We start from the raw sequence: 20,898 nt of genomic DNA on the forward strand, positions 1-20,898 counted from the left end.
TGCACAAAAACTAACTCAACACCACTCAAAGACCTAAATGTTAAAGCTAAAACTATAAAGTTCCTGGAAGATAACATAGGGTTAAAAACTAGGGGACCTAATCTTAGGTATAAATAGCCTATCAAACAAAACTAAAAAGGGATGAATGACAGAAGATAAATTAGATAATTGGGACCTCCTAAAAACTAAATACTTATGTTCATCAAAAGACTTTACCAAGAGAGTAAAAAGAGAACCTACAGAGTGGGAAAACATTCTTTGGCAAAGACATATGTGGTAAGGGTCTAATTTCTAAAATAGATAGAAAACTTCAAAAACTCAACAACAAAAAGACAAAACAATCCAACTGAAAAATGGGCAAAGGACATGAACAGACACTTCACAAAAGAAGACATTTAGGCAGCCAACAAACACATGAAAAGATGTTCGCAGTCGTTAGCCATTAGAGGGATGAAAATCAAAACTACAATGAGATCCATATCACCCCTGCAAAAATGGCAATGATTAAAAAAAAAAAGTAAACAGCAAATGCTGGTGAGGTTGTGGGGGGATTGGAACTCCTATACATTGCTTGTGGGATTGTAAAATGGTACAAACACTATGAAAAACAGTATGGCGCTTCCTCAAAAAGCTGGAAATAGAAATACCTTATGATCCAGCAATCCCACACCTAGGTATATATCCTAGAGATAGAAGAGCAGTTACATGAATAGACATATACACACCTGTGTTCCCTGAAGCATTATTCACAATAGCAAAAAGATAGAAACAACCTAAGTGCCCATTAACGGATGAATGGATAAACAAATTGTGGTACATAGATACAATGGAATACACGTAACTGGAAGGAATAATGAGGAACCTGCAAAATATAATGTAGATGAACCTGGAGAACATCACACTGAAAGAAATAAGTCAATCACAAAAAAGCAAATACTGTATGGTCTCACTATTATAAAAAGTCAAGAATAGGCATACACACAGAAACCAAAGTTCTTTGCTGTTTACTAGGGGTGGGAGAAAGAGGGAGGGGGGATCACTTTCCAGATAGTAGACAATAGACACTTTTAGATGGGAAAGGCAAGATCAATTATGGGTGAAATTAGCACAACCTGACCAAGGTAAATAAAGATGTTAAGAAGTATACAAGAAAAAGGGTCAATTTTTGTAAATGCTGTAACATATACAATTTTGCAACAACAGTGTAAACAACCTAAACATGTTTGTGGTTACACAGGCAGATATGGATGCACATACGTGTATGGATAAGCATACAAGAGTAAATGCATACGCATGTATGGTGTATCTGGAGGCATAGACACAGACACATTTGTATGCACTGCTATATATCCGCATATCTAACAAACCACATAGGGTGCGCAGTTATGGAGCCTTCCTTGACATATCCAAACAACTCACAGAATAGGTTTACTGGCTAAAAATCTTGGGACCACAGTCTCAAGAGACAACGTAATCAATTGGCATAACAGTTCACAAAGATAATGTTCTACATCCTAGTTTGGTGAGCAGTGTCTGGGATCTTAAAGGCTTGCGAGTGGCCATATAAGATACAACTATTGCTCTCTACTTGTATGGAGCAAAAGAGAATGCAGGAAATCAAAGGCTCAAAGTAGAAACTAATTCACAGGACTAACAGACCACACCCCCATGTGTCTGTCAGTTTGTCGTACTGTGGGGGCTTGTGTGTTGCTGTGATGCTGGAAGCTATGCCACCGGTATTCAGATACAAGCAGGGTCACCCATGGAGGACAGGTTTCAGCTGAGCTTCCAGACTAAGACAAACTAGGAAGAAGGACCCAGCAGTCTACTTCTGAAAAGCATTAGCCAGTGAAAACCAGTGATGCATTGAACACTAGTGACAGAAGACCAGACGAGTTGTGGAACAACACCAAGGACATCATCCGTGAAGAAAGCAAGAGGTCACTGAAAAGACAGGAAAGAAAGAAAAGACCAAGGTGGATATCAGAGGAGACTCTGAAGCTTGCTCTTGAGCGTCGAGCAGTTAAAGCAAAAGGAAGAATTCGTGAAGTAAAAGAACTGAACAGAAGATTTCAAAGGGCCTCTCGAGAAGACAAAACAAAGTATTATAGTTACATGTGCAAAGAGCCGGAGGTGAAAAACCAAAAGAGAAGAACATGCTTGGCATTTCTCAAGCTGAAAGAACTGAAGAAAAAATTCAAGGCTCGAGTTGCAATAGTGAAGGATTCCATGGAGAAAATATTAAATGATGCAGGAAGCATCAAAAGAAGATGGAAGGAATGCACAGTCATTATACCAAAAAGAATTAGTCGATATTCAACCATTTCAAGAGGTGGCATATGATCAGGAACCGATGGTACTGAAGGAAGAAGCCCAAGCTGCTCTGAAGGCATTGGCGAAAAACAAGGCTCCAGGAATTGATGGAATATCAACTGAGATGTTTCAACAAACAGATGCAGTGCTGGAGGTGCTCACTCATCTATGCCAAGAAATATGGAAGACAGCTTCCTGGCCAACTGATTGGGAGAGATCCATATTTATGCCTATTCCAAAGAAAGGTGATCCAACCAATGTGGAAATTATAGAACAATATCATTGATGTCACACGCAAGCAAAATTCTGCTGAAGATCATTCAAAAACGGCTGCAGCAGTATATCGACAGGGAACTGCCAGAAATTCAGGCCGGTTTCAGAAGAGGCCTTGGAACCAGGAATATCATTGCTGATGTCAGATGGATCCTGGCTGAAAGCAGAGAATATCAGAAGGATGTTTACCTGTGTTTTATTGATTATGTGAAGGCATTTGACTGTGTGGATCATAACAAACTATGGATAACACTGCGAAGAATGGGAATTCCAGAACACTTAATTGTGCTCATGAGGAACATTTACATAGATCAAGAGGGAGTTGTTCGGACAGAACAAGGGGATACTGATTGGTTTAAAGTCAGGAAAGGTGTGCATCAGGGTTGTATTCTTTCACCATAGCTGTTTAATCTGTATGCTGAACAAATAATCCGAGAAGCTGGACTATATGAAGAAGAACGGGGCATCAGGATTGGAGGAAGACTCATTAACAACCTGAGTTATGCAGATGACACAACCTTGCTTGCTGAAAGTGAAGAGGACTTGAAGCACTTACTAATGAAGATCAAAGACCACAGCCTTCAGTATGGATTAAACCTCAACATAAAGAAAACAAAAATCCTCACAACTGGACCAATGAGCAACATCATGATAAATGGAGAAAAGATTGAAGTTGTCAAGGATTTCATTTTACTTGGATCCACAATCAACAGACATGGAAGCAACAGTCAAGAAATCAAAAGACGCATTGCATTGGGCAAATCTGCAGCAAAGGACCTCTTTAAAGTGTTGAAGAACAAAGATGCCACCCTGAAGACTAAGGTGTGGCTGACCCAAGCCATGGTATTTTCAATCGCATCATATGCATGTGAAAGCTAGACAATGAATAAGGAAGACCGAAGAAGAGGCGATGCCTTTGAATTGTGGTGTTGGTGAAGAATATTGAATATACCATGGACTGCCAAAAGAACGAACAAATCTGTCTTAGAAGAAGTACAACCAGAATGCTCCTTAGAAGCAAGGATGGCGAGACTGCGTCTTACATACTTTGGACACGTTGTCAGGAGGGATCAGTCCCTGGAGACGGACATCATGCTTGGCAGAGTACAGGGTCAGTGGAAAAGAGGAAGACCCTTAACGAGGTGGATTGACACGGTGGCTACAACAATGAGCTCAAGCATAACAACAATTGTAAGGATTGCGCAGGACGGGGCAGTGTTTCATTCTGTTGTGCATAGGGTGGCTATGAGTCAGAACCGACTCAACGGCACCTAACAACAACAACAATAGACCACACGAACCACAGCCTCTTCTAACCTGTGACCTGAAGAACTAGATGGTGCCTGGCTACCACCACCACTCTGACCAGTGACACAATAGAAGGTCCCGGATAGAGTGGAAGAAAAATGTAGAACAAAACTCAAATTCTTAAAAAAGGCCAGACCTACTGGATCGATAGAGACATTGGAATACCCGAGACTACCTCCCTATGATAACCTTTGAACATGGAATTGAAGCTATTTCTGCAGGTCACCTTTCAGCCAAATAATAGATTGGCTTATAAAATAAACAGTATCACCTGTGAGTAATGTGCTCCCTTAAAAAACTAACTGTGTGAGACCAAATGGTCAACATTTACCCAAAATCAAAGGTGAGAAGGCAAAGAGGAAAAGGGAAGCTAGATCAATGCAAACAGAAGAAACAGAACGGAAATAACAAAATGATGACACAATGTAAAAATTGTAATCAATGGCACAGGACAATTTGTAAAAAAATGTTAAAACCCATTGCCATCGAGTTGATTCCAATTCATAGCAACCCTATAGGACAGAGTAGAACTGCCCCATAGAGTTTCCAAGGAGCGCCTGGTGGATTCAAACTGCCGACCTTTTCGTTAGCAGCCATAGCTCTTTTAACTACTATGCCACCAGTGTTTTCATAGTGACACTAGGGGGAAAAAAAAAAAACCTATGGAACACTTCTACTCTGTACACATGGGATTGCTGTGAGTTAGAATCGAGTTGATGGCAACTAGCAACAACAACAACCAGTGGAAGAGAATAAGCAGGAAGATAGAATTATAGCTTCAGTAGAGAATTGTCTGACTATCAAAGCAAAGATGGGTTCTTCCCTAGAGCTTTCAGAGGGAGCATGGCCCTGCCGACACCTTGATTTTGGACTTCCAGGCTCTAGAACCCTGAGAGAATAAGTTTCTTCTGTGTTATGCCATCCAGTTTGTGGTACTCTGTTTCAGTAGCCTTGGGAAAGTAATTCATAACAATAAACTTACTTGAAATAGTTTTTTGTTTTGTTTTCAAGACTGAGTCACAGTCAAACCATGAACTTTTGGTTCCCATTTCAGGTGGTTGGACTTTAACTGTCATTTCTTTTCTCTAATCTTTAGATTAAAAAAATTCTCTCCATCACCTGTGCTGAAATGGAACCCTACATTTGAATGCATTATGCTGTTAGAGTGTTTGCAGTGGTAAATTACCAGAAGTGAAGTTCTTACTCACATTTTCTAGAGCTAAGAGTTATACACTTTTTCTCTGTATTCTCTGGGGTCGTATTTTTCTCTTGGTTTATTTTGGATATTCTTTGATGTACTGTAGACTTTCCTCAGTAACTTGTTTTTTGTCCATTTATACTTAAGAAAATGGCAAAAGGAAGGCCTTTAAGAGCTCTATGTATGGGGCAACCGACCAGTTTAGGGTAAGATACTTAAAAAAAAAAAAAAAGATACTTAGGAAGGGGTTTTTGGGGTGCGAGTCTTCCTCTTCTCATCTGGAGCCCTTTGGGGCCCTACCCTTAACTATAACTTCTTCCAAGAGCACATGTCTCCTGACAGAGAAAGCAGCTTGAATCTGTAGGAAAAATGCTGTGTAGTTTTGTTTCTGTCTTGGCATATTGCCTCCTCAGGCTATTGTCTCCTTCTTACTGAGTTCTGGTCCAGGCTCTGCCTCTAAATGGCTTTGTGATCCCAGACAGGTAACTTAAGCTTAAATTCCTTATCCATAAAGTGTGTGACCTTGTCTAAATTTCTAACGTCCTTTCAGCTCTAGAAGTTTATCATTCTAAATGAAATCCATAAACTATTTATAAGAGATTTTCCATCACAGGCCACCACTCCAAACACCCAAGAATGGCATTCATTGCAGGACCGTGCTCCAACCTGCTTCTCCCACCCTCCTCCTTGAGCTGTAAACTTCATACAAAACTGGAAGTCTCTCTCCTCCTGATGGCCATGGCTTTTTCTTTCCCAAGTTGCTCTCTACCTCAACTGCTTCCCATTAGCCCACTCTCTGCTTCTTGAAAACTGTTTCATCTTGCCAAGTAAATTCCAAGGCTAAGTCCTCCAGAAGCCTTCTTCAAACTTCTTACCAAGGAGAGATGTTTACCTTTTTAGAATTTCCATAGAATTTTGTACACAAACTTTCATGGGACCTAACATACACTACATGGTAAATATGTTAATTGTGTACAAAACCCATTGCCCCTCCTAAATTCTAACATCTTTTTATTTTTTTGATTGTACTTTAGATGAAGGCTTACAGAACAAACTAGTTTCTCATTAAGCTGTAAGTACACGTACTGTTTTATGACATTGGTTAACACCCCACAACCTGTCAACATTCTCCCTTCTCAACCTTGGGTTCCCTATTACCAGCCTTCCTGTTCTCTCCTGCCTTATAGTCTTTGCCCCTGGGCTGGTGTGCCCTGTTAGTCTTATTTTGTCCAATCTTTAGCTGAAGGGTGAACCTCAGGGGTAACTTCATTACTTAAATTCTAACATCTTAAAGTACAAGGAACATTCCTAATTTACTTTGTTACTCCTTCCTCTTCCCCAAGTCCCTAATATGATATCTTGAATACAGTAGTGTTCGAAACTTAACAATGGCCTATTGAAAGAATTAATGAATAAATTATGGTGCAAATCAATGAAGAGAAAAGTGAACAAATGTCTTTGGACGTCATATGTAAGAACTTGGTAATGTTTTACAAAAATCATTACATAGAAATAAAACACAGGGAGTAGGAGGGAGAAATGCCAGGCAGAGAAAAATACCCCAGAGGTTCTCCCCTACTTCTCAGAGACACAGGAAGAAGAGACTGATGAGACCCACCCTCATGGCCAGATGGGAACAGATGCCAGTGCTAGGGTGGCCTGCATTGGGTTAAAGCAACATTCAGTTTTGTCAGGAAGTCAACAAAACAGTGAAGCAGGTCGGGCTGAACTCTTGGTGAAGTCACTAATTCTATCTTTGCTCTTTCCCTTTCATCTTCATGGGTTGAATTATAAATTATTTCTCTTTCCTCTTGGATCTGTTTTATTTTTGTGCTTTTTTAAATGCTGTAAGGCCACAAGCAAAATGTACAAATGCTAAATCCCCTCTTCACCTGCTTTAAGTAAAAAAAAAAAAAAGCCAAGGCATAGTATTCAAAATAAACAAATAAAATAGAGTCACTGTTGAGTTGACTCCAACTCACGGTACCTCAGAGTATAACTGTGCTCTACAGGGTTTTCAAAGGCTGATTTTTCAGAAGTTGATCACTAGGCCTTTCTTTCAAGGCATCTCTAGGTGGACTTGAACCTCCAACCTTTCAATTACTAGCTGAACATGTTAACCATTCACACCATCCAGGCACAAGAGAAACCAGAATCCTTGAAAGCCACCTGGTTATTGCTGTGGTCACTGCTGGTGAGATTTTTATAAATCACATCTTCAGACAAACAGTGCAATAGGTTAAAAAGGCAACTAAATTAACTTCCAAGAGCTTTAATTCAGAGGAGAAAAATAGAATCAGAGAAACACCTGGATCACTCATTTTATCTTGTGATCCAAAATAGGTATGACTTCTCTCTGGGATGGTCTGATTTCCCTTGGAAGTTTTGGAGCACGCAGTTGCGGGCAGGGTAACCTGAGAATGAACTAAAAATTATTTTTTTAGTGCCTGGATGCATACAAGGCAGAGATAGCAAACAATTTCCGGAAGAGAAATCACACTGAGTTTGGCCTGGCCATCAATGGTTCAATATAATAACAACATCACTCACACATAATTTTGTTTCAGTGGCTGATATTAAGAAAAATTGTTGCTTGTAATATGAGGCACAGGGCTGTCAAATTCACACATACATGCCCTTTGGTCTGAAAATGATTTTGTTTTTATAGCATCTATTCAGCAGTGCAAAGTTCATAAGTTTGTGTTAGGAATATGAGGGCCACATTACATCGCAAGAAGGTATTAAAACCCTGTTACCGAGAAAATGTAGGTCCATCTTCTGAAATCCAAGTCTAGGACCAGCTCATGAGTCGATGGGAATTTTCTAGAAATAAACGCCGAATATAGCTCATGTTTCAAAAAGGCGAGTTCTTCAAAGGAGACTTGATTCAATATTTATGATAAAGGTGATTGTTCGAGCCTCTAAAATGTCAGCGAACCTTAACTGCATCCGTGCAGAGGTTTAATGCCCTTACGAGAATATCATCTCATACTGAACTGGATAGCTCTTAGGTCAGAGATGGAGGGGCACATTTCAGCAAGGAAACTGGCTTATTGCTTAGAAAGAGGATGATGGGTAGCATCATCAACCTAATACAATAAGTACTGCTCTGTGGAGAAGTTTGAAAATAAACCAATAAAGAGGAAGAGGGCAAAACTGAAACCAATCATTTCCTTGTGAGAGAAAAACAAGTATAACTGAAGTCTCAACATCAGTATCAGGGACATCATTAGGGAGAAGGGTTCTTTGCGGATGTAGTTGTGCAGCTCAAAAAGTAAATCGGAAGCCGTGAGTAGATAAAAGGCGACAAGGGCTTGAAATTTTGTCCCTCTATTTTTTATCCTATAGTGTTTTAGAAAATAGCTGATTTCTTTAAAAGTATCCAGTAGGAGAATATAAGTCAAAAATTGACTCAATGGTACCTAACAACCTCCCAAAAGCAGAGGATGAAGGACTTTCTTCCCAGGTTTCTCTTAATTTTTTCCATTATTGAGTCAAAACAGTAGAGAGGGAGGGTTGGGTAGTCTTTTTCATGATGTATCTGTATGGAATAAGAGAATTCTTCAGTGTAAGATAGAAAATGGGTGAAATCTACAAAGTAATTGCCCTGGAAATAAAAAACTATGCTTGACCAAGAATCGTGGTCCCTAAAGCAAGATGAATTCAAACTTGGTGTGACATGCCATTCTCACGCACTTCGAACAAAGGGACCAAGAAGGATCCTGACAGTCTAAACCCTTCCCCTTAACCAGCTCATTGGCTTTCTCTTAAATGACATAATCCACAGCACCTGGGGAACTGACTGTGTGCATTTTCATGACCATCACTATTAAGTCCTCCAGGGTCACATTCCTCAACCTATCCTCCTTCCTCCCTCATGTGGGAAAGATGAAAGGGACTCTGCAGACAGACTTGACGCCTTTGTCTCCTCATGGTCTTATCTACTGCTTGACAGGGATCCAGCCCAATTACTACTTGGAATCTGTCTTCAACCTGGTAGGTGACGAGTCTCGTAAAGCAGTGTCTCAGCTCTGGAGGGAAAAGCTGAAGCTGAGCAGCTGCCTTCCAACATGTTCAGAGTACACATACAACATGGACACTATATGCAACAAAGAGGGGCTATTTTGATTAGGCAACCCTGAAAGCAACATAGGAATCAGGAGTCTCTTTTCTAATGCTTGCAAGATGATTTATACATGTGTCTGCAGCATGTCCCCAAAATCTCTTTTTAGGAATCGAAGTGTAGCAAAGTTTCACATTGCCAAGCTCCTTTTATTTCAACTTGAAAGTGATTAAAGATGTTTATCTGAGCCAGAAAACCCAAAGTCAGTGCTGCTTTTATTGTAAAATTTTTGAAAGCTATCCCATGGGGACTTTAGGCACATAAGAAAAGAATTTGAGAACCTTCCATTAACCTACTTTCCTTTTCCCAACAAGAGACCCCTGTGCATATACAAAATAGCACAAATGTGGCAGAAAATGCAATTGAAAGAGCGAAAGATCTCCCTGTAAGAAACCAGGCCTCTCTGGTTTAATGACCAGGCAAGGCTTTACAAGGCGGCCTCTTTTGGGAGAAAGACCAGATACTTGTTTCTTACTTCTAATACGCATCATCACTTTTTTGAAAACCACAGGAACTTTAGTTTCTTGGCAGGTAGGAAAACATACTGCCCAGCTAAAATTATTTTCATTTATATATTTCACCCCATTATATATATTTCACCCCATTCATGCAACTGGCCTTTTTCTTGAAATACTAGGAGCCAAAAAGTTAAAGGGCTGTAAGGAGCCCATAACCAGAGAAGCCAGAACATTCTGAGGTAGCCTTGCAATAGCTGTATGCAGATCAGGGCAGGGGAAGGGAGATGAGCAACTGGGAGAAAAGTTTCTTTGGCTCCGAAGAGGTATGTGGATGACAGCCCTCCTCTCCATCTGATGGGTCTCCAGTAAACAGACCAGAGACGGTTGTCCTTATTACCCTGTGACAGCATCAAGAAAAAACTGTATACCTCCACCTCCACTTTCTCCTACCCTTGTACCTTTACCTACCCAGTCACCTTCACTTATACCTACACCTACATGTATGTCTCGGTCCTGAAAGAGTTATGGTTCTACTAAACGAAGAAGCAAATCGGATTCATATATAACTTTTTAACAAAGTCTGAGTGAGAGAGAGTGAGCAAACGGCTATGGGGAAAGATACAGCCCAGGACTTTGATTCGTTATCTCTGCTCTCTTCTCTGTGCGTCAAATGTACTTGATCCTCTAGGGTTTTGTTTTGGGGGTTTCTCTCAAGTGATGCCAAATTCACTGGACTGCTCCAACAGAGACTTTAACTAATATGTGTCTTAAGCAAGGGAGGGAATGCTTGCCTTCTTGGGTCCTCATGTGAAAGCTGAAAAAGAAGGGGTTGGTGATATGTGTGGATCCCTAAACCAGAAAAATGCATTGCTGTCGAGTCGATTCCAACTCATAGCGACCCTATAGGACAGAGTAGAACTGCCCTATAGAGTTTCCAAGGAGCGCCTGGTGGATTCAAACTGCTGACTCTTTGGTTAGCAGCCGTAGCACTTAACCACTATGCCACCAGGGTTTCCAAACTGTTAACACACTCAGTTGCTAACAGAAAGGTTGGAATTTTAATTCACCCAGGGATGCCTTGGAAAAAAGGCCCAGTGATCTACTTCCAAAAAGTCAACCACTGAAAACCCTATGGAGTACAGTTCTATTCTGACACACGTGGGGTTGCCCTGAGTTGGAATTGACTGGGCAGCAACTGCTTTGGCAATGTGTGTGGGGAGAGAGCATAAGAAAGGGGCTGGCCTATTCCTCTGGGTTCTCTGGTTGCTTTCTTATGCCGCATGCATTGCTCAAACCTGTTTTTCTTTTAGTCTAGTAAATCCTTTCACTTAATAAAGCCATTCACCCAGAAATGAGTTATAACCCTAAATTGCTGGTTGTGATCTTCGTCTGTCAACGGGTGTGTGTGATCTTTAGAATGCTTCAGGATGCAGCAGTTCTTAGCTTGCCTAGTCTGTTCTTCGGCGAGACATCCACTGTTCCACTTCTGCTTCAGTGACAGCACGGCAAATATTAAACAGTGAGAGGAATAAAAGAGGTGAAAGTGACTGCCAAATGGACCACAGAAACGGTGTGCTTCACAGCAATAGACATTCTGATTTCACACCTCAGCAGCCACAGCAATTCTGGAATGTGCTGGCAACCATGAGAGCTATATTTCCTCAAAAGACAAAGACCCACCATGGTATAGTAGCAGGAGTCAATAGGACATAATACATAATGTCCAGGACACTTGGTAGCATGGCCCAAGCTATGAATACCAATGATCGTGTGTTCACAATTCAGTGTTCATGTTCAGTCCACATTCCAGAATTAAGACATTTCTCTTTCTCCATGCATGTATCAGTTCCTGAGCCAGGATCAAGCATCTTATCTTGATTTCCAAAGTACGTGTTCATTCAATAGGAGCAAGAGGGGTCAGGTATGGAGCCTACCCTTCACCCTGCCACTGGGTGAACCTTCACATTGCAGTGTGCACATCGCTCTGTTAGCACCAGTTCATTGAGTTGGGTTTGGTTACCCAGGCCAGAAAGGTAAAAATCTGTAGCATTACAATGGAATAACAGACCAGCTCTCATCCTTGAGGTCTTTTAATCTAATATTAATCACAGGATACTTTATATAGGTATAAAAACAGCAGAAAAATGCTGAATGTGCAAATTCATATCCAGAGACATCTGTCAGTATCTACTGACAGATGTTAGGGGATTGTTTGAGGGACCGGAGTCCTGGAGCCAAGCAGGACCAGCCTTGATGGAGGAGAAAGGAAATTCTTCCCTGCTGGGTGAGTGGCATGAATAGAATGGTATGTGGGATTGCTGGAGAGGTTGGTGAATCAGGAATCACTTGAAAGCCAGTATGCTGTAGTGATCCAAGGGGCTAAGGGGCATGGCTGTGGAGTCAAAACATGCCCTGCACTGCCACTTACTAAAGCTTTGATCTTGAGCAAGTTACTTAACCTCTGCAAGACTGATTTTCTTCTACAAAGCATGGATAACAGGAGTGCCTCCCTCATGAGGTCAGAGTAAGGATTAAGTTAAATAATGTACACGAAGTATAGGGACAGTGCCTGTCACATGGAAGTTTGCAGTAAATATTGGCCGTTAGTATTAGTGAAACCCTGGTAGCGTAGTGGTTAAGAGCTACGGTTGCTAACCAAAAGGTTGGCAGTTTGAATCCACCAGGTGCTCCTTGGGAACCCTATGGGAATCCTATAGGGTCACTATGAGTCAGAATCGACTCGACAGCAACGGGTTTTGGTTTGGTTAGTGTTAGGCCTCAGGGTTTACCTGGCCCAAGAGTCTTTTCTGGTGGAGAGAAGCCAACTCACAAAGCCTGTGACTTCTGAGTTAGGAGATTCTGGAGGGCCTAGCTAGATATACGTGAACCAAAAAGCCTGTACGAGGCTTGAGAGCTGCTTCTCAATAGCAATCCAGTTCATGATGCAAAAATACAGCCATTTTCCCAGCAAAGGCTCAACAACAAACCAACTTAAAAGGAGCCAGCATGTTCTCAGAAATGAAGTTATTCATGTAAAGGTTTAAAGGCTGGGTGAAGAGAGCTCCTTTGTGGGGAGAGAGTTACATTTATGAAGAAATAATTATTAACTTTGGTTGTTAGGCTTAGCAAAAGAAAGCCAGGCATAACATACATTGGATTTATAATTTTAAGATTTAACCTATGAGTGTCTTAGAGCTAATAAAGTATTTGGCACATTGATGGCCTCTGAATGATGCTGGAGAGTCTCATGCTGTCTCTTTTCTGTTTTTATATTGATGTATGTTAACTAGTTAATTCTGTTAAGAACTTATATATGTGTATATGTGTTATATATATAACATATGTGTATGTATATATGAGTGTATGTGTGTATACATGTGCACACACACGTATACATGCATACATGCACATATATACACATATTACACACACAGATAGATGCAGATACGTAGATTCAGATACACATATAGATACGGTTATAGATGTAGATAATATACATATATGTATACAAAGGAACCCTGGAGGTGCAGTGGTTAAATGCTCTGCTGCTAACCAAAGGGTTGGTGGTTCGAACTCATTTTCTCTGCCAGAGAAAAGATGTGGCAGTCTGTTTCCATAAAGATTTACATCCTTGGAAACCCTATGGGGCAGTTCTACTCTGTCCTACAGGGTGTCTATGAGTCAGAAATGACTCGGCAGCAGTAGGTTTTATATGTATATGTATACATGTATATATATGTGCGTGTATATTATACACACACACATATTCTTTTATATGCACAGCATAGAATAGACCTGAAAGACGTTAAAGACCACAGTCTTCAGTATGAATTACACCTCAACATAAAGAAAACAAAAATCCTCGCAACTGGACCAATAAACAACATCATGATAAACAGAGAAAAGATTCAAGTTGTCAAGGATTTCATTTTACTTGGATCCACAATCAACAGCCATGGAAGCAGCAGTCGAGAAATCAAAAGACGCATTGCACTGGGTAAATCTGCAGCAAAGGACCTCTTTAAGGTGTTGAAGAGCAAAGATGTCACCTTGAAGACTAAGGTGTGGCTGACCCAAGCCATGGTATTTTCAATTGCATCATATGCATGCGAAAGCTGGACAACGGATAAGGAAGACCAAAGAAGAATTGGCACCTTCGAATTGTGGTGTTGGCAAAGAATATTGAATATACCATGGACTGCCAAAAGAATAAACAAATCTGTCTTGGAAGAACTACAACCAGAATGCTCCTTAAAACAAGGATGGGGATACTGCGTTTTATATACTTTGGACAGGTTGTCAGGAGGGATCAGTCCCTGGAGAAGGACATCATACTTGGTAAAGGACAGGGTCAGCAGAAAAGAGGAAGACCCTTAACGAGACGGATTGACTCAATGGCTGCAACAATGGGCTCAGGCATAACAACGATTGTGAGCATGGTGTGGACTAGGCAGTGTTTCATTCCGCGGTACACAGGGTCATTATGAGTTGGGGCCGACTCGATGGCACGTAACAGCAACAACAACATATATATGATATATATATTCTTGTGTATGTGTAGACTAATCCTGGAAGACTTCTATACACAAGAAACTGGTAATAGTAGTAGCTTCTGGCAAGAGGCACAGGGAAGTCCAGGATAGAAGAGAGGTGTCCACTTGTCTTTGCATACAACTTAGTACTCTTTGAATTTTTTCTAGGTATAGGATTCATTTTTCCAGTAAAAGAGAATGCATAGAAATAACTGCACAAGGGACCAGATCACAGGGAAGCAGGGAGGACTGTTGGACCCATGAAGCCAAAGTCAGTGCTATTCTTTGTTGCTCATGAGTTACAGATGTTGAAACCTACACATAGAAACCGAGAGACTTTGGCCGCCTTTGTTCTCAGTCTCAGGAAGCCTTGGATCAGTAGACGTCAACTGCCTTTGGAAACACGAGCCAACCGTGTACAAAACACAGAGGCCATGCGGAGAAGCCCCTGCCCCGGCACACATGGCTTGTTCCTTAGCCCTTAGGATTCTCTCTGTTCCCACCACATGCCAGCCAAGCTATCAGAGAGGCCTGTGTGAGAGATAAGTCTCTGCCTCAAATGGCTGCTAAGGAATTTCGAGTTTACACAGGATTGTTGGGAACCTAGACTTGCTAACCTTAGGTGAGACTTGGAGGGCCTGATGTTGAATATGCAACCTAAAAGCATGCTTGCTTCTTTTTCTCAAACAGGCTGCAGAGATGGGGCCAAGGGTGTGCAAGCAGTTTGTAAAGTGAGAGCCTCACACAAATGGAAGGGCTTGCTTTTATTGTAAGGACTTGGGGAAATGTAATGGGAGAGAGTCTGGCCCCTATAAAGATTTCTCGCCCATGAACATCAAAGAATCAACAAGGGGGAGTAGAAGGAGGAGAAGGTAGGGCTTGGAATGTTGGCTCTTCCTCAAAGGCATTTCCTATGCATTTTCTTTACTGAGAATCAAATCCAGAGACGTCCATGATAAAGATTCTCCCTTTTATTACTGTTCATTATTCAGGGTTTGCTCAGTGTCCTCCCTCCCTCCACAAAGATATTTGAATGAAGATGAAAGTGCCAAGTTAATACCTTGAGGGAGCCAAGCCCTCTTTCTCTAGCCAAGGTCTTCGTGAACAAATGTGGTACCAGCTTGCTGTTGTGGCTCTACCTCCATTACGTCTTTGAAGCAAGAATCAATGCTAATCCTAGGTTGTGGGGCTTGCCATTTCTGAGTGTAAATAGGTTGAAAAGGGGTCTCTTTTTAGTGCGCCCACCAGCCCAACTCTAGCTATGCTGAAAACACTGAAGGAGCAATGCCCAGAACAAATATCTAATAGAGATTTTGGCTAAACATATAGGAATTAATAATACTGTTCTTGACAAATACTGTTTGTTCAAAGGACACTGGCTGAGTGTAAGTGAAGAGGGAAGACGATGCTTTTGATAAAATGTCACCACTTGGTGACTGCAAACCCAAACCTAATGCAACTTACATAGAGTATGCAAAAACTGGAAAAAGCAAATCAAACAGAGATCATTAAAAGAAATTTAATGTGTTAAAAAGATAAAGTTAATGATTAAGGGCTACCTGCATAATAATAATAATAATGCTAAATTACCAACAATAATTACAGCTACAACATCTTTTAGAAGAGGAGAAGCCAACATCTGTTGAAAATACTGACAGAACAGACCGAAGTGAGGATGGTGAAACTTCTTCTCACATACTTTGGACAAGTTATCAGGAGGGAACAGTCCCTGGAGAAGGACGTCATGTTTGGTAAAGCAGAGGGTCAGAGAAAAAGAGGAAGACCCTCAACGAGATGAATCGACACAGTGGTTGTAACAGTAGGCTCAAGCATAACAAAGATTGTGAGGATGCCACAGAACCGGGCAGTGTTTTGGTCTGTTGTACATACGGTCGCTATAAGTCGGGACTGACTCAACAGCACCTAAGAACAACAGAACAGAGGATTCAACCTGTGTGGTCTGTAGGTCGACACTGCTCATCTGCCTGATAGTTTTAGAAAAAATCTTGCATATACTTGTAAGGCCTGTAAGGCACCTGAGAAGTCCTGTCTCAAGGTCAGAAAAGGTTTGTTCACTTGCAAACGATTGGGTGATTTTTAGTACAAAGGGAAGAAAGGGTTTCAGTAACCTTAGTGAAACCGAAGGAAAAGATCGTGTACCATCTTCCATTTTTTTATTCATTAGTAGACCCTGTGTTGTGAGCTTGGCAAGCCAGGGTCATTCTATGTTTAGTAGAGAATGGCATCAAGAGTGTTAATATTCTTTCATTTGGCTCTTGACCGTGATCAGTTTATGGAACATCTGCCAGAAGCTGAAGCAAAGAGTGTATAAAAATTAATTTTAAAGACTTTATATGGCTACAAAAAACCAAACTCATTGCTGTCAAGTTGATTCTAACCCACAGTGACCCTATAGGACAGAGTAGAACTGCACCAAGGAACGACTGGTGGATTTGAACTGCCAACCTTTTGGTTAGCAGCTGAGTGCTTAACCTCTGTACCACCAGGGCTCTTTCATATGGCTAAAAGAAAAGAAAAAAAAAACCAAACCAAACCCATTGCTGTCAACCGATTCATATGGCTAGGTGGTAGAAAATTTTTGAAAAATTTTAGTTGATTCTTCAGATCATGGTCTTTTGGGAATTAAGAGTTCTGAGACAGTTTATCTCCAGGGATTCATAAGATTACCCTTTCTTATTGTACTGATGTGACATGAGATTCAAATGCTTTGAACTTGACAGTGACAGAAAATTAAAAGAACACTGAGCATCCTTCCTTCCTTAAACGTAACAGTCAACTCAAATAAATGTGTGGACGGAGCAGTTAATAACTGAAGCCTGAATTCATTTCTCAACTCCTCAACTCTAAGTTGTGAATAACCAGAGAGCTGTTTTGTTGTTTGCTTATTTTTGTTAAACATGCCACAATTTCAAGAAGTGATTCACAGACTTGTGTCAGCTTGACATTGTATTTAAATTTCTAAAGGACCTCTTGGAGTGTAGCCTGAGACTTGTCTGAATTATGGATAAATGAGGGTAGCAAACTATCAGGAAGGACTAAGTTAAAAGTTCCCGTAAAGCAGACAATATCCCTGGAATTCTGGATATCAGTCTAGGAATCCCAGAACTATCACCAAACATTTGGCCATACAGCCCATGTCTGGGCAAGGTTTGGGTCCTCTTGGCTCTGTGGAGGATACTCTCTCACAGAGCCATCGACAATGATGTAATCCTAAAGTCAGAACTGAGATGCTCCCTTTTTTCAATACACCACACAGTCCTAGAGAACAGCTCAGCCTGTTAAACACAAGTACATGGGAATTCAAGTGTGGAAACCTGGGGAGGAGAGAGCAAAGACATCAGAAAAAGGCGCAGAAAGGGAAGAGGGACTATACCACCTTCCGAAAATAGTCACATTTTATGTTTCTAGTAGGTGGCGTAGTGATTAAGTGCTACGGCTGCTAACCAAAGGGTGGGCAGTTTGAATCCGCCAGGCGCTCCTTGGAAACTCTATGGGACCAGTTCTACTCTGTCCTATAGGGTCGCTATGAGTCGGAATCGACTCGATGGCACCGGGTCTGGGTTGTAGCAGATTATCAAATGAAAGAATACTGTAAAGCAGTGGATAATATCACATTTTTATAAAAAGAAATAATATGTATTCCCAGCAGAGGGGAAAAAAGAAAACAAAACCCCTAGAATATATACCTAATATTAACAGTGGTAGGACTGCCAGTGATTAAAGTGTTTTACCCACTTTTTTCTGCTTTTCCCACATTGAGCGTGGATTATGTTTAGAATGTAAAAATTTAAATAATAAATGCTATGGAAAGGGAGGGAGAGATCAAGAAGCCATCCCTCTCGTAAAGAGCTCAAAATCTTTGCACGCAGGGACAGACAATTTATGCTATTGTTTTTGTGACATTTAGAACATATGTTCTAATAAAAACAGATGTGCAAACAATCTTTTGGCAAGGAATGAGTTCAAAGATTGGGGACTGTACCTGATTACATTGCCCGAGTGTCAGGAGTAGGGTTTTAAGTTCAAAATCCTTGCTAACAGAAATCATTACAATACACAGGCTGAGTTGGAGGGAAAGACCCGCCTATAATTTGGATACATTTAAAAGAAAATGTTTCAATGTGTTTATATTCAAACTCAACCTCAAAGAGGTAACCTTTCAACTTAAGAGTCATTTTGGACAACTGTTCTTGAAATTGTCTTGTATATAACACACAATTGGTCATGACTCTTGAAAAGCATGTTACTTTTTTCTTGTAGCCAGAATATGCAGCAAACGAAAGTCCTATAAGTGATTTGGCAGAAAAATAATCTTCAGATGGTTTTAATATGGAAACTTAACTGTTTGGCTTTTCTTTTTTCTTTGATTCATGAGAAAGGTAGACTGCAAATATTTCCTTCATTGAAGGTTTGAAGATTAAGCCCTCCCTGCCTCCATAAAAGAAGTATTTGCTGTTTGTTTGCTGGAGACTCAAGACGGATGGGGTTGGTAGAAAAAAGCAAGAGTGGCTTGTGGATGTAGTAAGTAGATTGGGCTTCTCCGGAATCAGAAAGCTATCCCCTAGGGCCACAGTGTGAAAGAGGGTAGTGGGTTCCAGAGCAGCAAAGAAGAAGGACTTTCTTGCTGACAGTGTTCAGGGAGAGGTGGCGAGTTCCCAGAGAGGAATTACTAGGGAAACAGGCTTATAGGCATAGGTATTTCCCAAGGAGGGCCTTGAAGGGACCAAATAAAAGGGGTGAGTGGTCATCTTAAAGGCAGCCAGATTGAACGCATTACAAAAGACTACCCCTACTTCCTTCCCCTAACTCTAAGCTTTGGCTCTGCTTAAGACACTCTCCGTTGCGATTGAGTCTATTCTGACTCATGGCAACCCCATGAGTGTCACAGTAGAACTGCACTCCATAGTGTTTTTAATGTCTGATTTTTCAGAAGTTGATTGCCAGACCTTTCTTCTGAGGTACCTCTGGGTTGACTCAAATCTCCAACCTTCCAATTGCCAACTGAATGCATTAACCATTTATACTACCCAGTGATGCTTATGATACTAGAACCTAGAAAGAGCCCTGTGTTGGGAAGGAAGACCCAAGAATGATGGAAGTTACATTTCCAACATACCCTGGCAGGGTGGGGACTTGGAGTTGAAATTAGGTAATAGCATAGATAATATGACATTTCTTGCACATCTGAGTTTGAGATGACTCAGTCAAAATCCAGTGCAATGTTGAATATAGAGAGGGTCTGATGATTCCTCTTTGGAACGTGCACACATTTTATGAAGAAATAAAAGGAACACAAATGTAGTGAATACTGTGGTATGCCTACTCAAATTCCCCTTTCAGGACTGAGGCACCCATTCCCCCAGCTGCTGAGGGATATATTTCTTTGGGAATGGCCCTCTGCAAAAGGAAGTAGCCTTGCCCAAGGCTATACCCCCTCCCCAGAGGAGGCCCAAGCTTAGTGATTGCTTGGCCCAGGCAAACAAAGGCCCAGGCCCTGACCTCGGTCTGTGACAACTCTGAAAGGCTATATCAGCTCCACATCGCTCAGTGGGATCAGCTGAGACCGCTGCTGCATCTGCACTGCGGCTCAGCTTCTCCCTCTGTCCAGTCCTGCTTCCCTCACTCCCTTACAAATATTTTTCTCAAGTCCGTTCCCCAATAAATCTCTGTCTGAGTCTGTGTGTCTGTTTCCAAGAAACCTGACCTAGGACAATAAACATCCTTACATTTTTCTCATTAAACAACACAGTAATTTTACCAGTACCAGTTGCTGTCAAGTCGCTTCTGATTCATAATGACCCCATGTGTGTCAGTGTAAAGCTGTGCTCCCTAGGGTTTTCGGTGACTGATTTTTTGGAAGTTGATCACCAGGCCTTTCTTACAAGGTGCCTCTGGGTGGTCCTGAATGTCCAACCTTTTGCTTAAACAGCCGAGTACTTAACCATTTACACCACCCAGAGGCCTCAGGAAGCACCAGTCTCATTGACAATGTTAAGCCTACCCAAAGATGGAAATCACTTACATCCAGATGCCTGTTTTTTTGTATTTATTCAAAAGAATCAGATTTTGGTATGACTTTTTTCCAGTGAGAGGAATTCTTAGAATATTTGTATTAAAAATAAAAAATTGGGAGGATATATTGTGGAACGATTAAAGAAACTTCTTCCCTGATGGGCACAAGCCACAACTGTATTCCAGAACCTCATTTTTTTTTTTTTAATTGTGCTTTAAGTGAAAGTTTACAAATCATATCAGTCTCTCACATAAAAACTTACATACACCTAGCTACATACTCCCAATTGCTCTCCCCTTAAGAAGACAGCCCACTTTCTCCCTCCACTCTCTCTTTTCATGTCCATTTCGCCAGCTTCTAACCTCCTCCACCCTCTCATCTCCCCTCCAGGCAGGAGATGCCAACATAGTCTCAAGTGTCCACCTGATCCAAGAAGCTCACTCCTCACCAGTATCCCTCTCCAACCCATTGTCCAGTCCAATCCCTGTCTGAAGAGTTGGCTTCGGGAATGGTTCCTGTCCTGGGCCAGCAGAAGGTCTGGGGGCCTTGACCACTGGGGTCCTTCTAGTCTCAGTCAGACCATTAAGTCTGGTTTTTTTATGAGAATTTGGGGTCTGCATCCCACTGCTCTCCTGCTCCCTCAGGGGTTCTCTGTTGTG

The sequence above is a fragment of the Elephas maximus genome, chromosome 8, assembly GCF_024166365.1.
Source record: "Elephas maximus indicus isolate mEleMax1 chromosome 8, mEleMax1 primary haplotype, whole genome shotgun sequence".
Lineage (NCBI taxonomy): Eukaryota > Metazoa > Chordata > Mammalia > Proboscidea > Elephantidae > Elephas > Elephas maximus.